The sequence below is a fragment of the Carya illinoinensis genome, chromosome 13 (genome assembly GCF_018687715.1).
Source record: "Carya illinoinensis cultivar Pawnee chromosome 13, C.illinoinensisPawnee_v1, whole genome shotgun sequence".
Taxonomy (NCBI): domain Eukaryota; kingdom Viridiplantae; phylum Streptophyta; class Magnoliopsida; order Fagales; family Juglandaceae; genus Carya; species Carya illinoinensis.
In genome coordinates this window covers 22,402,130-22,408,756 of record NC_056764.1, presented here as the reverse complement: position 1 = coordinate 22,408,756, position 6,627 = coordinate 22,402,130, and the positions used below count along the sequence as shown (strand labels likewise).

At 37.9% G+C, this 6,627-nt stretch overlaps 1 non-coding gene across 1 annotated transcript; it reads right to left on the bottom strand.

The window, feature by feature from the left end:
- Positions 1-666: 666 nt before the first annotated feature.
- Positions 667-774, bottom strand: LOC122293128. The gene has a single exon (XR_006237181.1). It is a non-coding gene; the product is annotated as a small nucleolar RNA R71 (small nucleolar RNA).
- Positions 775-6,627: the final 5,853 nt, after the last annotated feature.

Sequence of the window (6,627 nt, the reverse complement as noted above, 5' to 3'; positions counted from 1 at the left end):
CTTTTTCTTTTTCTTGTCTCTTTTCCTTTGTCTATTATGTGCTCTATTTGTCTCATATTAACTTAGAGTAATAACTAAAAAGCAGTTAAGTGTGGTTGATTACTGCCTTACCACCATTCTACACCAACTTTCGTGTTATCTTGGTGCTTTTGTTGGGAAGTTGTATGTCTGTTTGGAGTCGCGACCCTTCTTCTAGACTGGTTAGAACAGAATATGTGACATACTCAGATTGTGAATCACTGTCATTTGAGTCATCCTCTGAAAGTCTTAGTACCATGGCTGAAGAGAACCACAATGGGAGGGAAGTAGTAAACCCTAACAGGACTCTGAGAGAATATTTGCAGCCTATCAGGACTAGTTCACCCTCATGCATCATCTAAATGCCAATAATTTCAATTTTAAACCTAGCATGATTCCTTTGATACCTCACTTCCCTGGGATGGAGTCAGAAAACCCATATTTACATATCGAAGAGTTTGAGGAAGTGTGCTCCACATTCATGGATAGGACTTGCACTAAAGAGGTAATTAGGCTTAAGCTTTATACTTTTTCATTAAAGGACAAAGCCAAAACTTGGTTGAACTCCCTAAGACCTAGAACCATAGGAACATGGCGAGAAATGTAAATTGAGTTCTTAAAGAAATTTTTCCCCATGCATAGAACTACTGCATTAAAAAGACAAATCATGAACTTTGTACAAAAACATACTGAAACTTTTTACCAATGTTGGGAGAGGTTCAAGGATTTACTTAATGCTTGCCCCCATCATGGGTATGAAAACTGGAGAATAATCAGTCTCTTCTATGAGGGTTTACAATCCAAGATGAGGCAATTTGTGGAAATAATGTGCAATGGAGATTTTTTAATAAAGAACCAGAAGAAGCCTTTGAATACATTGACTACCTATCTGAGAATGCCCAATGTTGGGATACTTCAGATGTTTATGACAGAACAGAACCATTGAAAACCAATTCTGGAGGGGGTAAACACAATTTAAGGGAGCTTGACGACTTACATGCTAGACTGTCAGTAATGTCTAGAAAGCTAGATACCCTAGATGTGAATAGAACCAAGGAGGTCCAAGTTGTCCAAAAAATCCCTAAAACATGTAGGATTTGTGAGGATATAGGGCATGCAACTGGTGAGTGTCCTACTATTCTAGCTTTTAAAGAAATCCTCTTGGACCAACCTAATGATGTTAACATGGTGACCAAACCTTTTGCAGGACCATCTTCAAATACTTACAATTCACGATGGAGGAATCATCCAAATTTCAACTGAAGGAACGAGCACCTAGCTCAATCCTCCTCCCAGGCACTTGGGCCTTTTCATTACACACCTACCTCAGTGGGGGCAAGGGCCATCTCAGTATCATTCACCAACTTTTGGACAGAGAAAAAACCTTGAAGAGACAATCCATCAAATGGCAGCAACCCTCCAGCAATTCATGCAAGGGCAAGCTACCATAAATAGCCAAAACTCACAGGCTATCAATGATATTAGAGGGTCATTAACAAGGCTAACCACAACGTTGAGTGTGTAGGAGAAAGGGAAATTCTTTACACAGCCACAACCAAACCCTCAAGGACATGTTCATCAAGTGTCAAAAAAGGCTAAAGACTCAAGCCTGAACAAGTAAAAGCTGTCATAACCTTGAGAAGTGGTAAAACTCTGGAAAACCCCACTCTTAAGCAAGACACAACTGGTAAGACTTCTACCCACCTTGCATAGAAGCTGAAACAAAGCACTGCACAACACCTGCACCTTTCCCCACACGATTAGCCTCCTTACTCAAAGATAAAAAACCCAGCTAAAATCCTGGAAGTTTTTAAATAAGTAAGGATCAACATACCCTTGTTGGATGCTATCCAACAAATCCCCACATATGCCAAATTTTTGAAGGACCTTTGCACCATCAAAAGAAAATTGAATGTAAAAAAAAAAAGGCCTTTCTCACTGAGTAGGTCAATGCCATCATTCAAAGCAACACCCCACCCAAGTATAAGGACCCAGGGTCACCTACCATTGCTTACATAATTGGAAATTCAAAGATTGGGCATGCACTGCTAGATCTAGGGGCTAATGTGAACCTACTGCCTTATACTGTGTATGAGAAACTAGGATTAGGAGAGCTACAACCAACCTCGATTACACTGTAGTTGGCTGATAGATCCATTAAAATACCCAGGGGGTAGTGGAAGATGTTTTAGTCCAAATAGATAAGTTCTACTACCCAGTGGACTTCGTTGTCCTTGAATGCAACTGTCCACAAATTCCACGTTTCAAGCTCCTATAATTTTGGGAAGGCCATTTGTTGCTACCTCAAATGCCCTAATAAATTGTAGAGGTGGTTTCATCAAACTTAGCTTTGGAAATATGACTTTGGAACTGAAAATTTTCAATTTGTGCAAGCAGCCCCAAGAAGTAGAAGAAGTGCAGGAAGTAAATTTGCTAGAGAGCATCATCTCAGAAACTTCTCTGTTGTCTTACCAATTTACTGACTCAGTGCTTGATTTAGAGAGTAACCTAGACTCAAATGACACTTCTAATGAAACTTCCTCTGTTTCATGTATAGGTGCTCGAACTGAGATGTAGTGGAAGCCAAAGGATGAACAATTGCCTCCAGTGACAGCAGTAATAAGGCCATCAGAGGAGCAAATCTCAGCATTGGATCTTAAGCCCCTACCCATAGAACTCAAGTATGCTTTTCTAGGACCTAATAGTACTTTACCCGTAGTTATCTCTTCTTGCCTAACCAATAGACAAGAAGAAGAGCTATTATAGGTCCTTATAAAACATAAGAATGCCATAGGCTAGAGCTTGGCTAACATTATGGGCATAAATCCCTTCATTTGCACTCATAAGATTTACTTGGAGGAGGATTCTAAGCCTTCTAGAGAAATGCAAAGAAGGCTTAATCCTTCAATGAAAGAAATAGTTAAGAAGGAGGTCCTTAAACTCTTGGATGTGGGTATTATCTACCCCATTTCTGACAGTAGATGGGCCAGCCCCATTCAAATGGTCCTAAAAAAATCTGGGCTGACTGTAATTAAAAATGCAGAAAGTGAGTTAGTGCCCACCAGGGTAACTACAGGCTGAAGAATGTGTATGGACTATAGGAAGCTCAATGCTTCCACTAGAAAAGACCATTTTCCTTTGCCATTTCTTGACCAAGTCTTGGAAAGAGTAGCTGGCATGCATTTTACTATTTTCTAGATGGGTTCTCAGGCTATTATCAAATTGAAATAGCACCCGAGGACCAAGAAAAAACCACTTTCACCTGTCCATTTAGGAATTTCGCATTTAGAAGAATGCCTTTTGGGTTGTGTAATGCTCCAACAACTTTTCAAATGTGTATGCTTAGCATTTTTAGTGATTTAATAGAGAATGGTTTAGAAGTCTTCATGGATGATTTCTCTGTTTTTGGGGACATTTTTGAAAAATGTTTGACTAACTTGCAAGATGTCTTGGCCAGGTGTGAAGAGAAAAACTTGCTGCTCAACTGGGAGAAGTACCATTTTATGGCTCAGCAAGGTATAGTATTAGGACACATAGTGTCCTCGAAGGGTATTGAAGTAGATAAATAAAAAATAGACCTGATTTCTAAGTTACCCCACCAAAAACTGTGAAGGATATTAGGTCTTTTTTTGGTCATGCTGGATTTTATAGAAGGTTTATACAAGGGTTTAGCTCCATTTCTAAGCCTTTGTGTAAATTGCTTATGCATAACACTGAATTTGAGTGGAAATTAGAACATCAAGAAGCTTTTGACCGGCTCAAACACCTGGCAATATTATATATGTCTTTGTTAGAGAAGGATCGATCGATATATATATATATATATGTATATGGTCCAATATTATACAAAAGAAATTAATGATTAGAGAAGTATATATCTAAAACTAATCATGATTATACTAGTGATCTTGATGATCCTTACCACAAAAAGATTGGGTAATATTTCAACCGGCATATAAAACTATTTCGTCACTAATAATTTACAAATTTACATATTTTAATGTGGTACATCGTTAAATTATAAAATTATTTTTATTATAAAATATATTTAACTTATCACGTGAATGTATATTAGTTTATAAGTTTACTTTTATGACATGTTTCATCAATTGGAATAGGACAAATAAGATATTTAAGATTGTAGAATCACTACAGCCCCTATCATGCAACCCCCAGACTAGTCCCTCCCTTTTGAAATTATGTGCGATGCCAACGACTTTGCCATAGGGACTGTTTTAGGTAAGCGTAGGAATAAATTGCCTTATGCCATTTATTATGCCAGTAAGACCCTGACTGGAGCTCAAAAGAATTACTCCATGACAGAAAAGGAGCTGTTGGCCATTGTTTTTGCTCTAGAGAAATTTAGAACTTATATCATAGGATCACCTATAGTTGTTTTTGTAGACCATGCTGCTCTGAAATATTTGTTTGTGAAAAAAGATTCTAAACCACGACTGATTAGGTGGGTGTTGCTTTTACAGGAGTTCAATATCACAATTCACAATCCCAAGGGAGTGGAGAATGTGGTAGCTGACCACCTGTCCAGATTAACTGTCATTAAAATTGATTCTTCTTTGCTAATCTCTGAATCCTTTCCTGATGAGCAAATATTTTTAATTGAGAGTACACCATGGTATGTTGACATTGTTAATTTCTTGGTGACAGGGAAAACACATCCACATTGGAACCCTCAAGATCTAAAAAGGTTCAAAGTAGAGGTAAAGTATTTCTTCTATGATGACCCTTACCTGTTCAAATACTGCTTTGGTCAAATAATCCGTAAGTGTGTCCCTGAAAATGAGATTGTTGATGTCTTGTCTGCTTGTCACGATGGGGCTTGTGGGGGCCACTTTTCTGCAAAGAAAATAGTGGCTAAAATCCTACAATTTGGTTTGTATTGACCTAATTTATTTAAAGATGCCTTAGAATTTTGCAAAAAATGCGAGCCATGTCAAAAGCTAGGAGGAATAACTAGGAGAAACATGATGCCCCTACACCCTATTCTAGTTTTAGAAATCTTTGATTGTTGGGGTCTAGACTTCATGGGCCCATTTCCCCCTTCTTTTGGGTATATTTATATCTTGGTGGCTGTTGACTATGTCTCCAAATGGGTGGAAGCCATCCCTTGTAAAAAGAATGATCACCAAGTGGTGCTCAAATTCTTAAAAGACAACATAGTGTCCAAATTTGGTATGCCCCGGTCCATTATCAGTGACAATGGAACACATTTTTGTAACAGATCATTGGAACCACTTTTTAAAAAGTATGGGATCCATCATAAGGTGTCCACTCCTTATCACCCACAAACCAATGGCCAAGTGGAATTAGCTAACAGGGAAATCAAGCACATTCTAGAAAAAACTGTTAATCCCTCACGAAAAGATTGGTCTTTGAGGTTGGTTGATGCCTTATAGGCATACAGGACTACTTATAAAACTATACTTGGTATGTCCCCATACAGACTGGTTTATGGCAAGACATGTCATCTCCCTGTGGAACTTGAGCACAAGGCTTACTGGGCAGTGAAGAAGTTCAACTTTGATATGGAAAAGATTAGTTCTTTGAGAAGACTACAATTGTCTGAGTTAGAGGAGCTTATGAGGGATGCCTATGAGAATTCTAAGCTAGCCAAGGAACACATGAAGGTCTTACATGATAGGAGCATTCTTAGAAAAAATTTTGAACCTAACCAGCAAGTCTTACTCTACAACTGTAGGCTTCATCTGTTCCCTAGAAAATTAAGATCTCGATGGAGTGGGCCATACTTAGTGAAATCAATTTCTCCTCATGGTGCCATAGAAATAACAAACCCTCAAAATGGTAATACTTTCAAGGTGAATGGCCAAAGATTAAAGCCATTCTTAGGAACTTATGCACCAGAAACTTCATCCATCCCATTACAAGAACCAACTGTCAACTAACCAAGCTCATATGCCAACTGCACTTTTCATCCTTTGTTTAGTTGTTTCTTTCTCTTTTTTTTTTCCTTTTCTTATTTCTCTACCTTTTTTTTTCTTTACTCATTATTTTTGAGTTATTTCTTGCAAGATTCTGGCTTCATCAACCAATTTGCATTGCAAGCATTACCCTTTTTTTTTCTTTTTTCAGTAATAAGTTTGCTCCTCAGGTAACATCTCTTACTCTTCCTGCACACATTGAGGACAATGCTACAATTTAGTTGGGGGGAGGGGATTATCTCTCTATGTTGGCATCATCTCTCTGTTTTTTTTTTAAATGTCTGTTTCTGATTTTCATATGCTGAAAAATGATTTGTTGAAGTTATAATGAAGTGAGATAAAAAATTTAGATCAAAAGGGGGACTTATCCATGTTATTTAGTTGTTAAACCAAGGAGAAAAAATTGTTAAAAGTCTCTACCAAAACACACACAACACAATCCCAGCATGCCTAGGAAGACTACATTGGGTCATTGGTTGTTGATATACACTTCTGGTTTGAGACTCTAATGAACCATATCCTAATGGCTTAGGAAGAAATCTGAAATGAATGAGAAAAGGGACAAGCTAGGGATTGAATGAAAAAAAAAAAAAAATCCTTTAAGTAGTCTAGTGATAAGGGCTTATTTGTGAAAGTGTGGGTAGGCACACAT